Source organism: Taudactylus pleione, unplaced genomic scaffold, assembly GCF_031769625.1.
Source record: "Taudactylus pleione unplaced genomic scaffold, aTauple2 ptg000425l, whole genome shotgun sequence".
NCBI lineage: Eukaryota > Metazoa > Chordata > Amphibia > Anura > Myobatrachidae > Taudactylus > Taudactylus pleione.
Window position 1 is genome coordinate 3,711,161 of NW_028284827.1, and position 26,120 is coordinate 3,737,280.

The window sequence follows — 26,120 nt, forward strand, 5'->3', positions numbered from 1 at the left end:
GCGCACGAAGGAGCCGGCTCCCTCATACGTATGCGCACTGGACAAACATCGAGGCGGCCGTGCGGTCATAGACCGTACGGCCGCCTCTGAATGAAGGCCTGAGTCTCTCTGCATGTGTGGGAGGACTGATGGGCATGCAGGAGGGTTTAATTTTATTGACCATTTAAAGGGGGCCCAGTGCAATTGTTTGCCCAGGGCCCACACTGCTATTAAGACAGCCCTGCTCCTGTGTATAGGGGGACGAGGACAGTCCCCTCGATGCAGAACCTAGAACCGCGCAGCAATTTGCATCACCATGCCTACACCGTGCCCTCATTACTGTACTTTGGCAGCATCTAGGTGCCTCCCCGACACCTATTCCAGTCTTCAAGTCCTATACGGAGCAAGTTGCAAGTCGGAAAGCATTGCAGAAAGACTTGCCTGCGTACCTGCGCTGCTAATGTTAGTGTAGTTTAGCCCGTATCCCCGGCTGTCACCCATCATTTCTTGTCTTGAATTCCATACTGTACCTCCCAACATTAATAATCCCGAGCAACGTCCCCTGACCTCACACATCCCTGACATCCTCCTATACACCCTGTATTACATACATTTTATTACATACACTACTGTATACACATTATTGTCTCTGCCAAGGGCCATATTATTCCTGCATTCTGCCATTTAAATCCATCCGCTCGTCTATATAACATTGTTTATGAGTCTAATTTGATCATATTTATTATCCAGTCCTAACTGTAACTGAGGCCAAAACGCGACATTACTACGTTATACAGGTTCACTTAATTTGTCATTTAACATTTATTGCCTTGATTGCGAACCAGCATTACATTGCACAGTATGGTCCAATCACTCATTATTCCAGTGCCTCTTATGTCTAAGACCTCATCATTCATTTCATTTTAGCACCTCGTGGTTCATCCTTCACCAGCTCTGAGCTCCTTATTAATCTATCGCTCACTGAGCGTATACAGCGCTGTTACAATTTTGCCATTAATACCGTTTAGTTCGCTGACCCCTGCGCTTTGATCATTTAAAGGAACAAGTCCTTTAGTCCTGCAGTCACCCATGTAACACGTTTCATTTCTCAGTAACTCCCTCAGTCAGGTCATACGGTCCTGCGCTTCAATCGCCTGCTTAGATCACCCTGCCCGCTGACCCCATTCCCTGGGCAGTCCCTGAAGTTCTGCCTGTATTCCAATCCATAGCTCTTCGCTGGTATTTACCATCTCGCTGGCCAATATTTCATTCATCGAAAGCATCTTTGAGAATTCTGTACAGATGTGACCTCTCTTACTGTGCCTGAAATAGCCCCTCTCAGCGCTCCAGGTCCCATGCGTCTCACCGGTCCGGGTGTCATTTTTACTGAAAATGTCCATCTTGTTTGCAGAACTAAAACACCTGGAAGCGACTAAACTGCATCGCTAGTGTACCCTGATGAATGGGGAGTGTAACATTTGTATATCTGTGTGCGACTGAGTCTGAATCTGTGTGTAAAGAGAGCTCCCATACAAGTGGCTGCAGCCTCTCCTAACGCCGAGTGCTGATGTGGTTCCTCTGAAACTTTGGGGCTGATTCAGTCCCGATTCGGTTGCAGCTGCCCAATGTTTTCGGGACTACTGGTCGCCGCGCCTTGGTAGCTGCACCCTGCTTATCAGGCTGCAGACGTTTTAGGGTGGTGACGGGGAACATTCCAGAAAACGAAAGCATGTTGACCCCATTTTCTGGGCGTTCCAAAGCCAGTGGCTGCTTCCTCAGACGCAGTTTCCCTGTCGCTGTGAGCGTAGTTCTGCTGGGCATCCTGCGCGTTACTCAGGGGTCCGATGCTGCAACCGATGGTCGTGATGTTGATCTGATGCTACGTCAGGCAGCGGATCAGAGAAGGCAGCAGTGGGAGTGTGTTACTTACAGATGCTGCCTATAGCGTTCGCTCTAGGCCCTGCCCAATATCAAAAGGCCAGGATATGCCCTGCCCCTTTTGCTTGGGTCCTGCAGGTGGAGAAGATTGCGGTGTAGCAATCACCGCCGGTGAATAGATGCCGGGTGCATGAGTCCGGCATCTATTCACAGAAAAGGGAGAGCTTGGGGGCAGCCCGGCATGTCCGTAAGTGGCTGGCACGTTACCAAGAGTGATGAAAAGGGGGCGCGTCTTAAAGACACGGCCCCTTTTCTCATGGCCACACCCCCATTTTCGGTGGCGCACCAGAGTGCCCTTTCTCTAGGTCTGGCGCCCTGCCCGGAGCTGGACCTGTAGTGAACACTAGCCTACACAGACACAGCAGCAGCGACATATGCGTCCATCGCTAAATCAGGCCCTTTGTACATGTGTAACGCAAATACTTGTGCGGTTAAAGTGGCAGCCCAGTGCCGCCGGTAGTTTCTGCTGATGCTGTGATGCAAATTAGATGCAGAATGTAAAGAAAAATACGGTACGCACTCCTCTCAGAGCGCTTCGGGCACAACGGCGTCTTGCGCCATATGGTGAGCCGGACACAGAATTGCCGCAGCTGTAATCAGTGCTGCGCATGCACTGCGTTTGTGAAGGTAACGTTGCATGCGCACCACAGATTACAGCTGCGATAAGGTAGTGTAGGCAGGGAAAAGTATCTATTTCCCGAAAAGCTGTCATCGCAAAAATGACAGCATTTCGGAATAGATAGTTATAGGGAGGAGGAATGATCTTTTTTTATTGTTGAAGAATAGGCCTCTAAATCCGCTAATTTATATAGTCCTGCCACCATCTGAACACCATGAGGTTTTAGTTAGTTAATCTCATTATTCCAATGCCTAGTCCTTCCTTCAATGATAACCCAGGCTGGACGCTCAGGAACGCTATCTATCTAATCTCTATGTCAGGTACATAGGGCCTGATTCAGAGCCGGACGCAATTAGCGCTCGCTCGTCCTGAAAATAGGGGTGGCTATTCAAATGAACCGTTCGCTGTTTGCGGTCTGTTCACGCCTCTAGGTCTGAACGAGCGAACAAAACTTGCGGTCGTTTTTTGGGAAACTACGCCCCCCTGGCCGCTCGCATCCTACGTCATGTCCGCTATTTATTAGATTAATCGAGTACATCGAACAGGGTATGAGTTGCTCTCTATTCTTGTGGTCGTTTTTTGCTACCACAATTTTGCGAGCAGTTCTGGCTATAAAATAACCCAGTGACGTGGTCAATGACGCTGCTGTTTTAATTATGCACACCCATAAAACGCCCGTTTTGACCTTTAAGCACGCCTGCGATCTGATCTCCACTCCCCATTTTCAAGCACCTTCCCCTGTTACCACCCACATACGCCCCATTCTGTCACTCAAAATAGCAGGCATTCGCTATTTTGCGAGCACATGAATTTCGGCCGCACTGACTGGTTCGCGCATGCGTATAACGATCCGTACGCATGCGCAGATGAGCGAACATCGGTCAGAACGAACGAGCGGCCGCTTACAAGTGGCTCTGAATCAGGCCCATAATATGAGAGTTTCGATAACCTCTTAGCTTATATTAGATGGGAACCAGTGCGCTGCCCAGATTATCTCATGATGAATGGCGCTACCCTCCTTTGCCTGTATCATATCTCAGGGTTATTCTGGTCTGAGCCAGAACTACTCCAGAATCACGGTCCCTGATGTAATCATTCAGTCACTTAGTCAAGGTATAAAAATCCCCTGTTCTCTTGTTCAGGAATTTGTATTATTATCCTTTATTTATATAGTGCCACAAGGAGTCTGCAGCGCCTCACATTGTACAGAAACATAATGAATACAACAAGAAACAAGTGCCTTAGGGCATGATTCAGACCCACTCGCGAGCGCATAGTGAATTTTCACTCGCTGCGGGACTCATACAAGACGGGACGGCTGTAGATTGTGATCGACAGCTCGCCCCGTTTTGTAGGCGTGCAGGGGGGGTGGCTGGACAAACGTAGGCATTCCTGAAGGAACGCCTGCCATTTCTGGGCGGCCCTACTGACATCACCAGTTCACTGGGGCTTGCTGTGGATGAGACCCTACCACAAGGGTGTCATCGTAAGCCCGATGGTCGCGACCATCGCCAGGCCGCCCGCTAAAGCTGTGGGTGGTCACCCACAGCTTAGCGAGCGGCCAGGAGGCCAGTGGAAAGAAAAAAACGGCTCACCCTGATTCAGAGCGAGCGCTCGCAAATAGTGAGCGCCTCTGAATAAGGGCCTCTGGGCCTGATTCAGACCCATTCCCAAGCGCTGAGCGTTCGCAAGCGGGTCGATGTTGCCCAAGTGCGCATGCGCACGACGGAGGCAGCTCCGTCGTGCGCATGCGCAAGACCCAAATAACGACGGCCAAGCCGTCGTTATGGGTCTCGCACCAAAGGGAACGTGCTGTCGATGGTGATTGACAGCACGCCCCCTTTGGTGGGCGTGCCGGGGGTGTGGCTGCCCAGATGGAGGCGTTCCCATGGGAACGCCTACCGTTTGGGGCCGGCCCCACTGACATCACTAGTGGGAGTGCTTCACTAGTGATTGCTTGCGGCAGCGAGACCCTACTGCAGGGTCTCGTCGCAAGCCCGATGGTCGCGATGGTCTTGACCATCGCGACCATAATTTTGGCTGCTCGCTATAGCTGTGGGTGGTCACCCACAGCTATGCGAGCGGCCAGTATGCAGCTCCAAAAAGGAGAAGGGACGGCCCTGATTCAGAGCGAGTGCATTGCAGGACATGGACACGGTATAAAAACATTGCTGCAGCAGTGGTCACAATACCCAAATACGCAGCAAGGCAGCAGAACCCAAAGGATAGGTGCTGTTGTAGGCAGTGAGGAGATGATGATGTAAGTGAGGGAAGGAAAAGCACATGAGAGAAGAAGGCACTGCTCGTGAGAACTTACAGTCTAAAGTATCTATCTTCCAAATGTTGTGGTCGGATACCGAACCCAGTTTTAGCACATGCACAGTGCAAATGTATGCAAAATGCATTCCGCAAATGGACGTAACAGCTCTGCAATAGAATCCAGTGTGTTTACAGGCACCAGCTGAATGATAAAATGTCCCTCTCAGTTGTAATGAACTGTTGGCATCTATAATGTGTAGCACTGATTTATGCTGGCACCTGAGTGACAAATAAGTTATAGCTCCCGTTGTATAACAAATCCCTTCCTGCCAATCGCGTGTATGCGCAGATTTCTATGATCATACAGAAGATGTCTCTCTTCCCTCTAAAATTATAGTCATTTCCTACATTTAAATGAAACTACTTGTCAGTCTATAGCACGAAGAGTCGTCTCTGTAAAACGGGAACTCAGAGCATGGGTTTGATCCAGGTAGAGAGGAGATTGGTGCGCAGCTGTAGTACATAAAGTAGTTTTGGGTTTTTATTATTACATCTCTGGATTATGATGTTCAGCAAATGGCATAAAATGTTAAATGTGATTATGCAAACTCACAACATGATTTTATTTGTGTTGTGTGCGACAAATCCATCCATCTGCTAAAACAAATCCAGGGGGAACAGGAGGAGGAACTGCAGAGGTTTCAGCTTTCGGCAACGCTCTTCGGCATTATTATTCCAAGGACGCAGACATCTAAAAATGAAATAAAGTCAAAGAAACCCACGACCATCGTCATCTAAAGATGGGACCCAGGAGATGAAGAGCTATAAAGTGGAATCGAGCTCCCCCAAAAATAAAAGCTTTTTGTTAACATTCCATAAAAGACTCAGTTGCAGAATCCAGACGCTTTGTTGAGTGTGGGCTGCCATGTTAGTCCTTCTCCCACATTTGCTGAGTGTGGGCAGCCATGTTGGTCCCTCTCACACATTTGCTGAGTGTGGGCAGCCATGTTTGTCCCTCTCACAGATTTGCTGAGTGTGGGCTGCCATGTTGGTCCCTCTCACAGATTTGCTGAGTGTGGGCTTCCATGTTGGTCGCTCTCACAGATTTGCTGAGTGTGGGCAGCCATGTTGGTCCCTCTCACAGATTTGCTGAGTGTGGGCAGCCATGTTGGTCCCTCTCACAGATTTGCTGAGTGTGGGCAGCCATGTTGGTCCCTCTCACAGATTAGCTGAGTGTGGGCTTCCATGTTGGTCCCTCTCACAGATTTGCTGAGTGTGGGCTGCCATGTTGGTCCCTCTCACAGATTTGCTGAGTGTGGGCAGCTATGTTGGTCCCTCTCACTGAGTAGCTGAGTATGGGCAGGCATTTTGGTCCCTCTCACAGATTTGCTGAGTGTGGGCAGCCATGTTGGTCCCTCTCACAGATTTGCTGAGTGTGGGCAGCCATGTTGGTCCCTCTCACAGATTTGCTGAGTGTGGGCAGCTATGTTGGTCCCACTCACAGATTAGCTGAGTGTTGGCAGCCATGTTGGTCCCTCTCACTGAGTAGCTGAGTATGGGCTGCCATTCTTTGCCCCTCTCACTGATTTGCTGAGCGACTTCTGAGGTAACAGCCCCTTGTTCGTGGCTGAGAAACGTGTCAAGCTCCACCCCTTTTTTCTTTGCCGAGGACGTTACCTGGAAAAAAGTTTGATCCCACAGATCTGGCAGCAGCCGCCGGGACCACACAAGCACGCTAACCACTACAGTGCACACCGCAATACAGCAGTTTAAAACTAACCTTCTGAGGTACCATACGAGGTAGAGGTAAGCAGCACTTGTATAGCGCTACTCGGCACCAACCGTGTTTGATGGTCTCTCCCACATTCACCGTGGGATTGAGCCGTGCACGGAGGGCGTACATAATACTGTCGGTAATCACTATCCTGTAAATTACAGGCCGACAGCTATGCCTGACTGCTTAGAATAATTAATAAAGTGATTAAATCTGTGTAATGCTGGGCATCCACTATACAATTATCTGTCAGATATCTGTCCAATCTGGCTGGTTGGAATGAAAACCTGCTAATGTATGCGCTGAAATGACAATCGTCCATTTGCTCGCAAACAAAAATGGTCGTTCAGACAAATTGTTTAAAACACACAAATTTAACTAATTTGAACAATTGTTTTTTGTCCGATTTCCAGTGTTTAAGCTCATATGATCGACTATCATTTGCTCCCATACATTACCAGGTTTTCATTCCAACCAGCCAGATTGGACAGATATCTGACAGATAATTGTATAGTGTATGCCCAGCATTAATGGTGCATACACACGTTCAGATTTCTCTTTAGATCTGAATGATAACGATTTTAAAAATCGTTCATTCGTTCATATCTGAAAGAAAAATCTGACATGTGTGCAACGATGAGCAATGAACGATGCGCGTTCCCGTTTTTCAGATGACGATATCTGACATCTGATGTGTTTGCAGTCAGTTTTGGCCGATTTCCATTATTTTAATGCAGTCTGAAATCGTTCGCAAATCATTTGCAAATCGTTCAGTTGTTCATCTGACATACCTGACCGTGCGTATGCACCTTAAAGCTGCCCATCCACTACAAGATGAAGGGATGATGGCACGATTACGACATCATAATCGTGCCATCGTCCCCCTAGGGGTAAAGCGCATACACTGAACGTTCACTGTATGCAGATCAATCATCCCCGAACATGGCAACCTGACGGCGGTCATCAGGTTGACCGTCATGTTTGGGCGATGATAGATGTTAAAAACGACCAGCGGGCACGTGCATCGCTGGTCGTTTTTTAACATCTCATTGCCGATTTACGTCGTTATCGTGCAATCGCCTGTCAAAATCGCCTCGTGGATGGGCAGCATTAGATATATTCATTACTAAAAGAGTTACCCACAGACTGCTCCTTGTTAATAAGCCTCAGGACTGACTAATTGAAGTTTTTTGTTGCCATCAAATTGAGACATTACAGATGGTTTGTTACAATTTACCTTAATAATTTTCATCTTGCTACTAAAATACTGCAGCAAGGTATGAAAAGGAAAACTGCACGAATCCATACACCAGGAGAAGTTCATAATTGCCCTTTGTAATACAAATTGTATGCATGTAATAACCTTTTTTTAAAGGAATCTATAAGACACCTGGTGCTTGAGGCTGTTCATGTCAATTTAGGATTACCAATATATGGCAGAGTCCACATGACGTCATCTCCAAGCGCCACTGAAGCCGGACCGATTGGTCGGCTAGCAGCGCACTCCAGGTCATCGTGACCCGAAGTGCGCTGTTCTCACAGCAGGGTTTCAGGGGCTACGCCAGTGTTAAACCCTGCTAGTTACCTGGGTTGGATTACAGGGTCACTCGACCCGGCGATCCAACTCTCTCCCCTTTTACACCAGGGAGCTGCCCGGGTTAACCCTTCAAAACCCGGGTTTTAGCTCCGGTGTAAAAGGGGTATTAGTAATACATGTGTAGTTACTGCACACAGGATTAGGAATTCATGTCTTCTATTGTGTCTAATTGATTGTGCCAAACATTTTATGTTGGAATTGGATATTGTGATCAGCTGAATATTTATTCATGTCTATATTTCATTTTATTTTTCTTTATTGAATGTTTATTATTAAGATTATTAAATTGTGATAATATATATGGTTAGAGCTCTTTCATTTTTAGTGTTTTTCTGTTGAGATTATTTTAGATAATGCCCAGATCCTTATCCGTTAGTAGCAGCAACCGTATTGAGTTGTCACATAATTTTTTGCAGGATTACACTTATTCCCTTGATTTTGGAGAGCTCTGAGAATTTAGAGTCACACTAGCACCATTGGGAGGTTTGTCCTCTGTGTGTTTTCCTCTCACAGATTAGCTGAGTGTGGGCAGCCATGTTGGTCCCTCTTACAGATTAGCTGAGTGTGGGCAGCCATGTTGGTCCCTCTCACAGATTAGCTGAGTGTGGGCTGCCATTCTTTGTCCCTCTCACAGATATGCTGAATGTGGGCAGCCATGTTGGTCCCTCTCACAGATTTGCTGAATGTGGGCAGCCATGTTGGTCTCTCCCACAGATTTGCTGAATGTGGGCTGCCATCTTGGTCCCTCTCACAAATTAGCTGAGTGTGGGCTGCCATGTTGGTCCCTCTCACAGATTAGCTGAGTGTGGGCTGCCATTCTTTGTCCCTCTCACAGATATGCTGAATGTGGGCAGACATGTTGGTCCCTCTCACAGATTTGCTGAGTGTGAGCTGCCATGTTGGCCCCCCTCACATATTAGCTGAGTGTGTGCTGCAATCTTGGTCCCTCTCACAGATTAGCTGAGTGTGGGCAGCCATGTTGGTCTATTTCACAGATTTTCTGAGTATGGGCAGCCATTCTTTGTCCCTCTCACAGATATGCTGAATGTGGGCAGCCATGTTGGTCCCTCTAACAGATTTGCTGAGTGTGGGCAGCCATGTTGGTCCCACTCACAGATTATCTGAGTGTGGGCTGTCATGTTGGTTCCTCTTACAGATTTGCTGAGTGTGGGCAGTTATGTTGGTCCCTCTCAGATTAGCTGAGTGTGGGCAGCCATGTTGGTCCCTCTAACTGATTTGCGGAGTGTGGCCAGTCACGTTGGTCCCTCTCACAAATTTGGTGAGTGTGGGCAAACATGTTGGTCCCTCTCACAGATTAGCTGAGTGTGGACTGCCATCTTGGTCCCTTTCACAGATTAGCTGCGTGTGGGCTGCCGTGTTGGTCCCTTTCACATATTAGCTGAGTGTAGTCTGCCATCTTGGCCCCTCTCACGTATTAGCTGAGTGTGTGCTGCAATCTTGGTCCCTCTCACAGATTAGCTGAGTGTGGGCTGCCGTGTTGGTCCCTTTCACAGATTAGCTGAGTGTAGTCTGCCATCTTGGCCCCTCTCACGTATTAGCTGAGTGTGTGCTGCAATCTTGGTCTCTCTCACATATTAGCTGAGTGTGGTCTGCCATCTTGGTCCCTCTCACATATTAGCTTAGTGTGGGCTGCCATCTTGGTCCCTCTCGCATATTAGCTGAGTGTGGGCTGCCATCTTGGCCCCTCTCACATATTAGCTGAGTGTGGTCTGCCATCTTGGTCCCTCTCACATATTAGCTGAGTGTGGGCTGCCATCTTGGCCCCTCTCACATATTAGCTGAGTGTGGTCTGCCATCTTGGTCCCTCTCACATATTAGCTGAGTGTGGGCTGCCATCTTGGCCCCTCTCACATATTAGCTGAGTGTGGTCTGCCATCTTGGTCCCTCTCACATATTAGCTGAGTGTAGTCTGCCATCTTGGCCCCTCTCACGTATTAGCTGAGTGTGTGCTGCAATCTTTTTCCCTCTCACATATTAGCTTAGTGTGTGCTGCAATCTTGGTCCCTCTCACATATTAGCTGAGTGTGGGCTGCCATCTTGGTCCCTCTCACATATTAGCTGAGTGTGGGCTGCCATCTTGGTCCCTCTCACATATTAGCTGAGTGTGGGCTGCCATCTTGGTCCCTATCACATATTTACTGAGATATTTTTTTTGCGTGTTTTTTTTTTTTTTTTTTTAGGTATAATGGGAAAGATTAATGAATACCAAACCATACAAGCTCTAGTCTACTGTATTTGTCTACCAGACCTGCTGAAACATATAAGTTACCACTAGACCACCAGGGACAGCATTCTAAGCATGGTGACATTTCATCAGTAACGACAAGCTTCTGCCATGTGAAGGTCTACATTAGGACCATACCGAAATCTTGTGTCGGCATTCAAAATGTTGATATGACTAGTATCGACAAAATATACCGCACCTCTTGAAATGATAAAAATCTTTCTTTTTAGTAATATAGATGTTAAATATTTTCAAACTTCCTTACTTATTATACAGTATTGTAATTACACCGAGCCCAACACTCTCGCGTCTCAACCTTCAGGAACCGGCGCTAACTTTGTTTGCTCCTCAGTATTATCTCCTGACTCTTCTTAATGTTCAGAATTAAACGTGTTGTCGGGAGAATGAATAATCCCGTAATAGGTCTCATTTTTCATGAGTCATTTTTCACCAAGGACGAGGAATGAACGGTAACGTCTAATTAGCGAGAAAGATTAATATTCCTGCGATTAGTGACAGACACTTAAGTTTGATTTAGGTCAGCGGTTTGCGGCAGAGTCAACTTACAAGAGCCGGCTCAGTATTTCAGCCATCGGTGATTTCTGCTGAACGGGCCCAGGGAGACCCTAATCCGCCGTCCCGCAGCTGATTCACAAGTGCATTTGGATTTCCTTATTAAGCAGGATCTAGGTCAAAGATATTAAAAGCAGCATAACAAATTAGATAATGTTTTATTGGAGAGGTGGAACGTGTCCAATTTCAGGAGTCATTATTCCGGAGCTCAAAGAAACATTCCAGGAGTTTGTCCTTTGTGCCGACTACAGGAATCAGGCTGGAGACAGCTTACATGCACATTTAGGTCGTGCTCCATAGGAAGAGGACACTAAAGTGGGAACTTACTGTATATATATTAACAAGAATACTGAGGGAGATGTACTAAGCCTTGGAGAGAGATAAAGTGGATGGAGATAAAGTACCAACCAATCAGTTCCTACCTGTCACCTTTTGTGTTTGCAAAATGACAGTTATGAGCTGATTGGTTGGTACTTTATCTCTTTCCGCGGTCACATGATTCCCCGCCAGGCTCTTACTGCACGTCCTATAGGGCTACGGAAGCCCTGTAGGTCCACAATTAACAACAAGGCAATCTGTGATACGGCCGTCCTGCATACGCTGCCATATCACACTGGGAATGGGGGCCAGGCCAGGGCTCCGTAGCCTAGGGGAGGTGGAGCCGATTGTGTCAAAGGGGCGGGGGCTCAGAGTGACAGACTTTGACTGTTCTTGGCTCTCTCTCTGGCTAGAGATCAGGCAGTGGGGCACAGTGGGTGGGGTGACACAGCAGTGTGACTGCCAGCACCTGGCACCACTGAAGCCCCAACCAGTAGTACATAATCCAGGCAGGGAAGCTATGTGAGGAGCCGGCTCACCATCTGCAGCTGCCCCAGTATACAGTATCCCAGTTTACAGGAGAATTGCAGTTACTGACTGCCCCAGCCCTGGTGTATACTTCCCTGTCACCCTATGTGTTCCTTTTACTTTTACTAAGCTGTCATTTTCATCCCCTCTACTACTACCCCCACCCAATACCCATTACTACATCCACCACCCTAGCTATCATCTGTGTCCCTGCTACTACTACCCCACCCAGTCCCCACTACTACTTCCACCACCCCAGCTATCATCTGTGTCCCTGCTACTACTACCCCCACCCAGTCCCCACTACTACTTCCACCACCCCAACTATCATCTATGTCTCTGCTACTACTACCCCAACCCAGTCCTCACTACTAGTTCCACCACCCCAGCTATAATCTGTGTCCCTGCTACTACTACCCCCACCCAGTCCCCACTACTACTACCACCACCCCAGCTATCATCTATGTCCCTGCTACTACTACCACCACCCAGACCCCACTACTACTTCAACCACCCCAGCTATCATCTATGTCTCTGCTACTACTACTACCCCCACCCAGTCCCCACTACTAGTTCCACCACCCCAGCTATCATCTGTGTCCCTGCTACTACTACCCCCACCCAGTCCCCACTACTACTTCAACCACCCCAGCTATTATCTATGTCCCTGCTACTACTACTTCCCCCACCCAATCCCCACTACTACTTCCACCACCCCAGCTATCATCTATGTCCCTGCTACTACTACCTCCACCCAGTCCCCACTACTACTTCCACCACCACAGCTATCAACTATGTCCCTGCTACTACTACCTCCACCCAATCCCCACTACTACTTCCACCACCCCAGCTATCATCTATGTCCCTGCTACTACTACCCCCACCATATCCCCACTACTACTTCCACCACCCCAGCTATCATGTATGTCCCAGCTACTACTACAACCCCCACCCAGTCCCCACTACTACTTCCACCACCCCAGCTATCATCTATGTCCCTGCTACTACTACTCCCACCGAGCCCCCACTACTACTTCCACCACCACAGCCATCATCTATGCCCCAGCTACTACTACCCCCACCCAGTCGCCATTACTACTTCCACCACCCCAACTATCATCTATGTCCCTGCTACTACTACCCCACCCAATCCCCACTACTACTTCCACCACCCCAGCTATCATCTATGTCCCTGCTACTACTACTCCGACTGAGTCACCACTACTACATCCACCACCCCAACTATCATCTATATCCCTGCTACTACTACCACCACCCCAGCTATCATCTATGTCTCTGCTACTACTACCCTCACCCAATCCCCACTACTACTTCCACCACCCCAGCTATCAACTATGTCTCTGCTACTACTACCCCCACCCAGTCCCCACTACTACTTCCACCACCACCCCAGCTGTCATCTACGTCCCTGCTACTACTACCCCCACCCAGTCCCCACTACTACTTCCGCCACCCCAGCTATCATCTATATCACTGCTACTACTACCCCCAACCAGTCCCCACTGCTACTTCCACCGCACCAGCTATCATCTATGTCCCTGCTACTACTACTCCCACCGAGTCCCCACTACTACTTCCACCACCCCAACTATCATCTGTGTCCCTGCTACTACTACCCCCACCCAGTCTCCACTACTACTTCCACCACCACAGCTATCATCTGTGTCCGTGCTACTACTACCCCCACCCAGTCCCCACTACTTCTTCCACCACCCCAGCTATCATCTATGTCCCTGCTACTACTACCCCCACCCAGCCCCACTACTACTTCCACCACCCCAGCTTTCATCTATGTTCCTGCTACTACTACCCCACCCAATCCCCACTACTTCTTCCACCACCCCAGCTATCATCTATGTCCGTGCTACTACTACCCCCACCCAGTCCCCACTACTACTTCCACCACCCCAGCTATCATCTATGTCCCTGCTACTACTACTCCCACTGAGTCCCCACTACTACTTCCACCACCCCAACTATCATCTGTGTCCCTGCTACTACTACCCTCACCCAATCCCCACTACTACTTACACCACCCCAGCTATCAACTATGTCTCTGCTACTACTACCCCCACCCAGTCCCCACTACTACTTCCACCACCACCCCAGCTGTCATCTACGTCCCTGCTACTACTACCCCCACCCAGTCCCCACTACTACTTCCACCACCCCAGCTATCAACTATGTCTCTGCTACTACTACCCCCACCCAGTCCCCACTACTACTTCCACCACCACCCCAGCTGTCATCTACGTCCCTGCTACTACTATCCCCACCCAGTCCCCACTACTACTTCCACCACCCCAGCTATCAACTATGTCTCTGCTACTACTACCCACACCCAGTCCCCACTATTACTTCCACCACCACCCCAGCTGTCATCTACGTCCCTGCTACTACTACCCCCACCCAGTCCCCACTACTACTTCCACCACCACCCCAGCTATCATCTATGTACCTGCTACTACTACCCCCACCCAGTCCCCACTACTACTTCCACCACCCCAGCTATGATCTATATCTCTGCTACTACTACCCCCACCCAGTCCCCACTACTACTTCCACCACCCCAGCTATCATCTATGTCCCTGCTTCTACTACTCCCACCGAGTCCCCACTACTACTTCCACCACCCCAACTATCATCTGTGTCCCTGCTACTACTACCCCCACCCAGTCTCCACTACTACTTCCACCACCACAGCTATCATCTGTGTCCGTGCTACTACTACCCCCAACCAGTCCCCACTACTACTTCCACCACCCCAGCTATCATCTATGTCCCTGCTACTACTACCCCCACCCAGCCCCACTACTACTTCCACCACCCCAGCTTTCATCTATGTTCCTGCTAATACTACCCCACCCAAGCCCCACTACTACTTCCACCACCCCAGCTATCATCTATGTCCCTGCTACTACTACCCCCACCCAGTCCCCACTACTACTTCCACCACCCCAGCTATTATCTATGTCCCTGCAAGTACTACCCTCACCCAGTCTCCACTACTACTTCCACCACTCCAGCTATCATTTATGTCCCTGCTACTACTACCCCCACCCAGTACTCACTACTACTTCCACCACCCCAGCTATCATCTATGTCTCTGCTACTACTACCCCCACCCAGTCCTCACTACTACTTCCACCACTCCAGCTATCATCTGTCTCTGCTACTACTACCCCCACCCAGTCCCCACTACTACTTCCACCACCCCAGCTATCATCTATGTCTCTGCTACTACTACCCCCACCCAGTCCTCACTACTACTTCCACCACCCCAGCTATCATCTATGTCCCTGCTACTACTACCCCACCCAATCCCCACTACTACTTCCAACACCCCAGCTATAATCTGTGTCCGTGCTACTACTACCCCCACCCAGTCCACACTACTACTTCCACCACCCCAGCTATCATGTATGTCCCAGCGACTACTACCCCCACCTAGTCCCCACTACTACTTCCACCACCCCAGCTATCATCTATGTCCCTGCTACTACTACCCCCACCCAGTCCCCACTACTACTTCCACCACCCCAGCTATCATCTATGTCCCTGCTGCTACTACTACTACCCCCACCCAGTCCTCACTACTACTTCCACCACCCCAGCTATCATCTATGTCCCTGCTACTACCCCCACCCAATCCCCATTACTACTTCCACCACCCCAGCTATCATCTATGTCGGTGCTACTACTACCCCCACCCTGTCCACACTACTACTTACACCACCCCAGCTATCATGTATGTCCCAGCGACTACTACCCCCACCCAGTCCCCACTACTACTTCCACCACCTCAGCTATCATCTATGTCCCTGCAACTACTACCCCCACCCAGTCCACACTACTACTTCCACCACCCCAGCTATCATGTATGTCTGTGCTACTACTACCCCCACCCAGTCCACACTACTACTTCCACCACCCCAGCTATCATCTATGTCCCTGCAACTACTACCCCCACCCAGTCCACACTACTACTTCCACCACCCCAGCTATCATGTATGTCCGTTCTACTACTACCCCCACCCAGTCCACACTACTACTTCCACCATCCCAGCTATCATGTATGTCCTAGCGACTACTACCCCCACCCAATCCCCACTACTACTTCCACCACCCCAACTATCATCTATGTCCCTGCTACTACTACCCCCACCCAATCCCCACTACTACTTCAACCACCCCAGCTATCATCTATGTCCCTGCTACTACTACCCCCACCCAGTCCCCACTACTACTTCCACCACCCCAGCTATCATCTATGTCCGTGCTACTACTACCCCCATTCAGTCCCCAATACTACTTCCACCACCCCAGCTATCATCTATGTCCCTGCTACTACTACTACTACCCCCAGCATCATCTGTGTCTTTACTACTCATACTAACCCCCAGCTGTCATCTGTATATTTTCTTCTACTACCTACATCCACCTGCCGTGTTCCTACCCTACGAGACCTGATCGCAACAGCATCATTGTGTGTAGTACACTCAGGGAAACACATGTGCCGTACTGGTTTTCTGAAGTTCTCGCACATGCGCAGTTGCTAAAAATCACTCCACTGCGCCCGATATTGGCAATGCGTGCGGTTCAGAATCAGGCCCTTATTGTTCAGGTACAGGATTTTTTTATTTAATTATTTAATTTTCTGTTAAATTTATCATCCAGTTTTTTTTACTTTTTTCTTTTTTTTAATGAAACCGAAACAGTCACCCTAGCAATATTTTATTGATACATCTTGTTGGTAAGGGATTTTTTTAATTTATTGCAATAATACTGTAATTGGCAATAAAAAGAACTGTCCTTATTGGCGGCAAAAGCCCAGGTGCTTTATATGGGCTGCTGTTCATGGGCCAGTGCTGTGGGCTTGCCCTCCCCCCCCCCACGGTCTTAAATTTGCCAGCCGGCCCCTGATTGTCGTCGTGGGAGGAACAGATTTGCGCTACCCATGATAGGGTGAACATGATGCTATCTGAGCCAGAGGGGTTTATGTGGACTTGGATGGAATTTGCATCTAAATTAGTGCCTAATAAAATAGCATTTACCATTATAAAAGGAAATGAGTACAAGATACAATTGCAAAATGAGAATAATAATTAAGTTCTAAAAAATACACACATCTGTCACCTCCCCTTTAAAACATTAAATCGCCATAAGCTTTACTGCTGCGCCGAATTTCCAATATCATTGTAATAATCAGGGCTGGATTACGGCTACATGGGCCTATTGTGAGAAGCGAAGGGGGTGTGACCAGTGCTTTGTGGGTGTGACCAGTGCTTTGTGGGAGTGGCCAGGGCCATGTGGGCGTGTACATCCCCTACACTATCAGCCCCACTGTCTCCCTAAATATGTCAAAGTGGACAAATTGCATAATTTTGTCATGAAAATAGAGATACAATTTTAATACATATGATTTATGGCCGACCGTGAGGTCAGCTGGTGGCCACTCATCATTATGCTGTCATTGTTACTCTGACCCTGGCAATAATGTGAATGGATCGAAGCAGCAAAATTACTAAAACGTTAGCATTAGAGGGAATGATTCAGACTTAGCCGGCCAATCAGAAGCAGCTGCCAGTGGTGATTATAGAAAACGAAGGTTGCCTAAACATGAGTGAAATAGGAATCCTGGGGTTTTTGCTGATTGGCTGTCTCGACAGCCTTGTTACTAGGCAGATTAAGTTGGTTTGGTGGTCAGGTGGTTTAGCTGACCAATGCTGTGACTTCTGGGTGTGCCTGTGACTAGAGGTATAAAAGAGGCGGTGTGCATGTGATCTGCCTCTTTGCTGATTCTGGAGGACAGATGAGTATCCAGCTGTTTGCAGTTTTATTATTTCTTTTTCTTAATCCCCTTCCAGCTCCTCCCTGTCATCCCTCTTTTCTTCCCCCCACTTGTCTCCTTTTTTTTTTCCTTTTCATAAGGTCTTTCCTCCTATTTAGCACCCCTGCAGGCCCCCCCCCCTCCCCCGAGTCAGGCTTATCCTTGCCTAATCGACCAGCGCTGCAGCGGCGCAGGAGCGCTCTCCCCTGCTGGCCTCCCAGTTCCCCCTCTTTGGCAGGACTCTGGCTGATACCGAGTCCTGCTCACTGTGCGTTTCCCTGCACCAGCGGGAGCAGTTGCGGCCGCGACTCCCGCTGGGCACTTTCCCCTCCAGCCTCCTAGTGTCCTTCTGTGCAGGACTCGGTGCTGAAGCCGAGTCCTGTTTACTAGGGTCCTCCGCTGCACCAGCGGGAGCAGTCGCGGCGGCGACTCCCACTGGGCACTCTGCAGGTCGCCGCCGCCGCCTGTCCTCGGCAGGTGACTGCCCCCCCCTTAGCGGTTTTGCAGCCCCTGGCCCCCCCTGCAGGGAGCAGTTGGTCTCCCACACCATCACGCCGGACCCCGCCTCACGGCAGGTCCGGCGGCCATTTTAGTGGCGGCGGCCATCTTGGATCCCACTTTTACAGTGGGATCCGGTGATTCTGTTTTTAATCAGTTTCCCTTTGGCTGGTGCCCCCCCTTTATTTTTTAGGGCCCCAGGGGCCTAACCCCCCTGCCCCAGTCCCTTAGTGGGCAACCCCCCATCATCCCACAGCCCTTCCTCTCTCTGCAGATTTATTTTCCTTTTTATTACCCCCCAGGGGCCAGGCTTTCTTCTGCCCTGGTCCCCGACGCCCCCCCCTTTTTGCACACCTTTCTTCTTTTTTCCTGCTGTGCTGTTTTTTCTCTGTTATCCAGTTGCCCTGTTAGCCCCCCCCCCTTTTATCAGGTTCCTTTCCCCTCCTCCCAGCACTCCTGCTTCTGGCTTGGCTGCTCACCTTTCTCATTTAGTTACAGGTCTACCGGACCCAGCTGTGGTTCTTCAAGATGATGCAGTAGTTGTGCGGCTGCTGTTCCAGTGCGCGACGAGATGACCCTGGGTTACGATCCAATGGCTCCTCCAGGTGAAGTCGCAGACAACACAGTTCCCGTGCCTTAGGTGGTGGTGAGTATGGATGGCTGTTACAGCTCTTGCTTGTCTAGTTCCCCCAAGCATTTTGTACAAGCTTATTAGGCGATTTGCGCGACGGTGGTTCCGAAAGTCAGGTGATAGGGTCGGGGGGCAACGGCTTCTCAGACTGTAGAGCCTGAAATGGGGGCGGACTCTGTACATTGTGACATATTAAAAGATAATTCTTAGTTATCGCTGTTTATGCCCCCAGGAGTCCATTTCATAGCAGCGCGGCTTGTTGTTTCACATGGCATGGGTGTGGGGATAGTCCTATGGCGCTTGTTAGGCTAGTCACACATCAGTTTGGGAATAGCTGTCCAAATAGTTGTAATGGTACCCTGTAAGTGTTTTTCTCCCCTTTTTTCTTCCAAGACGGATCAGCGCACGTTAGCACCATAGAGTTTGACTACAGTTAGTACCATTTGGCCCATCTAGTCTGCCCCAATTTTTCACATAGTGTTACTTCTACCCATATTGATCCTTACTTTTTCTGAAGTATGCCCTTAGGTCTATCCCATGCAAGTTTTAATTGCTATGCTGCCTTAGCCTCTACCACTTCCGATGGGAGGCTATTCCATTTGTACAATATCCTTGGGGGGTGCCTGGTTGGTTGCAATTTACCATTCGGGGTTACTTAATTTTAGGATGCCACATAATTTATATCCTTCAGTGGGTCCCTGGTGGTTTGGTGGGTTGCTGTCAGCACTGAGTTTGTTGGGTAGGTTTCAGGGCCCATTTTTCTCTTCCCCTCCCTGCAGAAACTGTTAATTTTTTTTTGTCGGCAGTCATCTTTTTTTTAGGCCCGGGGGTGGTATCTGATTATTTCAATATTTACCTTGGTCCTACGTTTTTTTCCTGTTAACTACGTCATACCGTAGCCGGCCTGCAGTGCTGTTTTTCTCAGCTGTTTGTTGAGGTCTTGTGGATGATTCGTTTTTGGTCCAGGTATTTTGTTTACAAGGCTAGACGTTATCGGTATTCCGGTTGTTGCCTTCCATCCGTAGGCATGCGCTATATGGTTTCATTGGGGCGTGGTGTATTTGTTTATACCTTTTCGCTCCTGACCCTGTTTTGAGAACTTCACTTTTATATTTGTGCATTCAAGCTGGCATTGCCGGGCCCATGTTGCACATTTTTTATACAACATTTTCCTTTTTGGGGCCAGGGGGGACTATGTTTGTGTTTCCCCCCTCCTTTTCAGATTTCGGGTGTTTCGGTAGTGCATTACAAGACAGAAATTTGATTGTTGTATCTGGGCACTTAGTTAGGCGTGGTTGCTAGTCGCTGTTGTTTGATCAGATTGCGGTTTGTCGCGGGTTATATCGTCTAATTTTAATATTTTTTTTGTTTTGTTTTTGTATATCCTTCACGTATGACAAAAATGAGGGCCCCTCATCTTGCCTTTCTTATGTGGCCATTGAGATAGACTCGGTGGCGGGTTGTTGTCGCTTGCTGCGCAACAAAGTAAGTTGTTTGATCAGATTGCGGTTTGTTTAGGACAGATAGCGGTAAATTGCGTGCAGTCCAGTCTTTGCTTGGATTATTTAATTTTGCTTGTCGCATTATCCCCATGGGGCGGGGTTTTTTTGGAACTTTTCCCTATTGTAGTGGCAGTTGAGCTATGGAGGGAGCGTTTGGCTAGTCAGCATGTATGTTTGCTGGTGCGACAGTCTAGGGGTGGTTCAGGCCTTTAACAATCAGCGTTCTTCCTCCCCTCCGGCCTTGCTGCTCCTTATATTTGGTTTTGCGTTGCTAAGAGGCCAACATTCGGGTTTTGCGTGTGCGTCGTCCCTGGGCTGCATAAGGCGATTGCTGATTCATTGTCTCGATTGGTCCTGCATGTTGGTGGGAATGATCTTTGTAAGAGGAGAGGTTAGAGTTGTCTTTTCGGCTGAGAGAGTTGGTGAATGCGGTGCGTTTGTTGTGGCCGGATGTGCGCATTGTCTGGTCTGAAATAGTGCCGCGACTGGTGCTTTGAATACACATGTTCTGTCCTTTGGTGGCTTGGTAGTCAGGCATAGCTTTTAGGGTTCGGATTTAGCCAGAATTTTTCGTCCAGACGGTGTTCATTTTCATAATTTGGGTTTAGGTTTGTTATTAAGGAGCTGCTTGCTTTGGATTAGTGGTTTTTCTCTAGGTGGCGGGCCAGTCTCAATTTGAGTCTGGCTTTAGCGGGAGAACGCTGCATCTTAGTGGCTTTATTGTGGCGCAAGTGAGCGTTGTGAGGGCGCTGGACCTCGATGTAACATGACGAGTCTGTCCTTCTCGTACGAGGGGACCCGAACGCTTTTGTACAGAAGCGCTCGGAGTAGACCGGCCCAGGAGGGAGGCCGGACCTTCGCAACATAAGTGCGTCTTTAGGGGGAGCGTTTCAGTCGTTCCCCGTGTGTGTCTCCAACTTGAAAGCTAGAACTGAGTATGCAGCGTCTCCTGGCCACCTTGGTCAGGTGAATTAATTAATTCACAAATAAAAGCTGTGACCTTTTATCCAAGCTGTTATGGTGTCTGTCTCTTTATTTAATAGATAAGTTAAGTAAGGATGTTTAAGGTATTTAATTAGCAATAAGCCAATGGAGATCTTATCATCAGTTTGCACCTTGCACAGGGAGCTGAACACAAGGCATAGTCCTGCTCACAGGCGCAGATGTGTCTTTCTTGTGATCTCCATGAGACGCATTTGGTGCAAACACCCCTCCATCTTCCTTAGGCGTCGCAAGTACAAAATTTGGTAAAGGGGGTACATGAATCTTTGGTGCACATGCTGCAAAAAGCAATTTATAGGAAACAAAAACATGCAAATTGTGTTTCCATCCAGCTCTACATGATCACTGGGATATGGAAAACCTGCAATAATGCTCTCAATTCATCACATAAATGCAAAAATGTGGTTGTGTTGTGTGAGATCTAAAATACTCTGCAATACTTCCAAGGGTGGATCCTGAATATGAATATGTAGAGACCTTTTCCAATCTAGTGGAGGGTCACAGTTATTACTGCACAAACCAAGTATTATACACTCCATTAAACATGGTGGTCATTAGGCCCCATCAACTAGTTTTAAAAGAACACATTTACTGGACATGAATGCGCAGTTTATACTGTACATGAAGATGCGGTTTATACTGTAAATGAAGTCGCAGTTTATACTGTATATGAAGGCGCAGTTTATACTGCACATGAAGGCGCAGTTTATACTGTACATGAAGGCGCAGTATATACTGTACATGAAGGCGCAGTTTATACTGTACATGAAGACAGTTTATACTGTACATGAAGGCGCAGTTTATACTGTATATGAAGGCGCAGTTTATACTGTACATGAAGACGCGGTTTATACTGTACATGAAGACGCAGTTTATACTGTACATGAAGACGCAGTTTACACTGAACATGAAGGCGCAGTTTATACTGTACATGAAGGCGCAGTTTATACTGTACATGAATGCCCAGTTTATACTGTACATTAAGACGCGGTTTATACTGTAAATGAAGACACAGTTTATACTGTACATGAAGACAGTTTATACTGTACATGAAGACGCAGTTTATACTGTACATGAAGACAGTTTATACTGTATATGGAGGCGCAGTTTATACTGCACATGAAGGCGCAGTTTATACTGTACATGAAGACAGTTTATACTGTATATGAAGGCGCAGTTTATACTGTACATGAAGACGCGGTTTATACTGTACATGAAGACAGTTTATACTGTACATGAAGACGCAGTTTATACTGTACATGAAGACGCGGTTTATACTGTATATGAAGACAGTTTATACTGTACATGAAGACGCGGTTTATATTGTATATGAAGACAGTTTATACTGTACATGAAGACGCAGTTTATACTGTACATGAAGGCGCAGTTTATACTGTATATGAAGACAGTTTATACTGTACATGAAGACGCAGTTTATACTGTACATGAAGGCGCAGTTTATACTGTATATGAAGACAGTTTATACTGTACATGAAGACGCAGTTTATACTGTACATGAAGACGCGGTTTATACTGTATATGAAGACAGTTTACTGTACATGAAGACACCGTTTATACTGTACATGAAGGCACAGTTTATACTGTACATGAAGGCGCAGTTTATACTGTACATGAAGACAGTTTATACTGTATATGAAGGCGCAGTTTATACTGTACATGAAGACGCGGTTTATACTGTACATGAAGACGCAGTTTATACTGTACATGAAGACGCGGTTTATACTGTATATGAAGACGCGGTTTATACTGTACATGAAGACGCAGTTTATACTGTACATGAAGGCGCAGTTTATACTGTACATGAAGACACAGTTGGCGCAGTTTATACTGTACATGAAGGCGCAGTTTATACTGTACATGAAGACGCGGTTTATACTGCACATGAAGACAGTTTATACTGCACATGAAGACGCAGTTTATACTGTACATGAAGGCGCAGTTTATACTGTACATGACGGCGCAGTTTATACTGCACATGAAGACGCAGTTTATACTGTACTTGAAGGCGCAGTTTATACTGTACATGAAGGCGCAGTTTATACTGCACATGAAGGCGCAGTTTATACTGCACATGAAGGCGCAGTTTATACTGTACATGAAGGCGCAGTTTATACTGTACATGAAGGCGCAGTTTATACTGTACATGAAGACGCAGTTTATACTGTACATGAAGGCGCAGTTTATACTGTACATGAAGGCGCAGTTTATACTGTACATGAAGACGCAGTTTATACTGCACATGAAGGCGCAGTTTATACTGCACATGAAGACAGTTTATACTGTACATGAAGACGCAGTTTATACTGTACATGAAGGCGCAGTTTATACTGTACATGAAGACAGTTTATACTGTACATGAAGACGCAGTTTATACTGTACATGAAGGCGCAGTTTATACTGTACATGAAGACAGTTTATACTGTACATGAAGACGCAGTTTATACTGTACATGAAGGCGCAGTGTATACTGTACATGAAGAAACAGTTGGCGCAGTTTATACTGTACATGAAGACGCGGTTTATACTGCACATGAAGACAGTTTATACTGCACATGAAGACGCAGTTTATACTGTACATGAAGGCGCAGTTTATACTGTACATGACGGCGCAGTTTATACTGCACATGAAGACGCAGTTTATACTGTACATGAAGGCGCAGTTTATACTGCACATGAAGACGCAGTTTATACTGCACATGAAGACGCAGTTTATATTGCACATGAAGACGCGGTTTATACTGCACATGACGACGCGGTTTATACTGGACATGACGACGAGGTTTATACTGCACATGAAGACGCGGTTTATACTGCACATGAAGACGCGGTTTATACTGCACATGAAGACGCGGTTTATACTGCACATGAAGGCGCGGTTTATACTGCACATGAAGACGCGGTTTATACTGTACATGAAGACGCGGTTTATACTGTACATGAAGGCGCAGTTTATACTGTACATGAAGGCGCAGTTTATACTGTACATGAAGGCGCAGTTTATACTGTAAATGAAGACACAGTTTATACTGTACATGAAGACAGTTTATACTGTACATGAAGACGCAGTTTATACTGTACATGAAGACAGTTTATACTGTATATGGAGGCGCAGTTTATACTGCACATGAAGGCGCAGTTTATACTGTACATGAAGACAGTTTATACTGTATATGAAGGCGCAGTTTATACTGTACATGAAGACGCGGTTTATACTGTACATGAAGACAGTTTATACTGTACATGAAGACGCAGTTTATACTGTACATGAAGACGCGGTTTATACTGTATATGAAGACAGTTTATACTGTACATGAAGACGTGGTTTATACTGTATATGAAGACAGTTTATACTGTACATGAAGACGCAGTTTATACTGTACATGAAGGCGCAGTTTATACTGTATATGAAGACAGTTTATACTGTACATGAAGACGCAGTTTATACTGTACATGAAGGCACAGTTTATACTGTATATGAAGACAGTTTATACTGTACATGAAGACGCAGTTTATACTGTACGTGAAGACGCGGTTTATACTGTATATGAAGACAGTTTACTGTACATGAAGACACAGTTTATACTGTACATGAAGACGCAGTTTATACTGTACATGAAGGCGCAGTTTATACTGTACATGAAGACGCAGTTTATACTGTATATGAAGACAAAGTTTATACTGTACATGAAGGCACAGTTTATACTGTACATGAAGGCGCAGTTTATACTGTACATGAAGACAGTTTATACTGTATATGAAGGCGCAGTTTATACTGTACATGAAGACGCGGTTTATACTGTACATGAAGACAGTTTATACTGTACATGAAGACGCAGTTTATACTGTACATGAAGACGCGGTTTATACTGTACATGAAGACGCGGTTTATACTGTACATGAAGACAGTTTATACTGTATATGAAGGCGCAGTTTATACTGTACATGAAGACGCGGTTTATACTGCACATGAAGACAGTTTATACTGCACATGAAGACGCAGTTTATACTGTACATGAAGGCGCAGTTTATACTGTACATGACGGCGCAGTTTATACTGCACATGAAGACGCAGTTTATACTGTACATGAAGGCGCAGTTTATACTGTACATGAAGGCGCAGTTTATACTGTACATGAAGACGCAGTTTATACTGTACATGAAGACGCGGTTTATACTGTAAATGAAGGCGCAGTTTATACTGCACATGAAGACGCAGTTTATACTGTACATGAAGGCGCAGTTTATACTGTACATGAAGGCGCAGTTTATACTGTACATGAAGGCGCAGTTTATACTGTACATGAAGACGCAGTTTATACTGTACATGAAGGCGCAGTTTATACTGCACATGAAGACGCAGTTTATACTGTACATGAAGGCGCAGTTTATACTGTACATGAAGGCGCAGTTTATACTGTACATGAAGGCGCAGTTTATACTGCACATGAAGGCGCAGTTTATACTGCACATGAAGACAGTTTATACTGTACATGAAGACGCAGTTTATACTGTACATGAAGGCGCAGTTTATACTGTACATGAAGACAGTTTATACTGTACATGAAGACGCAGTTTATACTGTACATGAAGGCGCAGTTTATACTGTACATGAAGACAGTTTATACTGTACATGAAGACGCAGTTTATACTGTACATGAAGGCGCAGTGTATACTGTACATGAAGACACAGTTGGCGCAGTTTATACTGTACATGAAGGCTCAGTTTATACTGTACATGAAGACGCGGTTTATACTGCACATGAAGACAGTTTATACTGCACATGA

The 26,120-nt window shown here is 47.1% G+C and overlaps 1 protein-coding gene across 1 annotated transcript in view; it reads right to left on the bottom strand.

Moving 5' to 3' along the window:
* The window catches only part of LOC148506110 (VPS10 domain-containing receptor SorCS1-like), a 255,144-nt gene that overhangs the window by 41,359 nt on the left and 187,665 nt on the right, over positions 1–26,120 (bottom strand). The window lies entirely within an intron of this gene.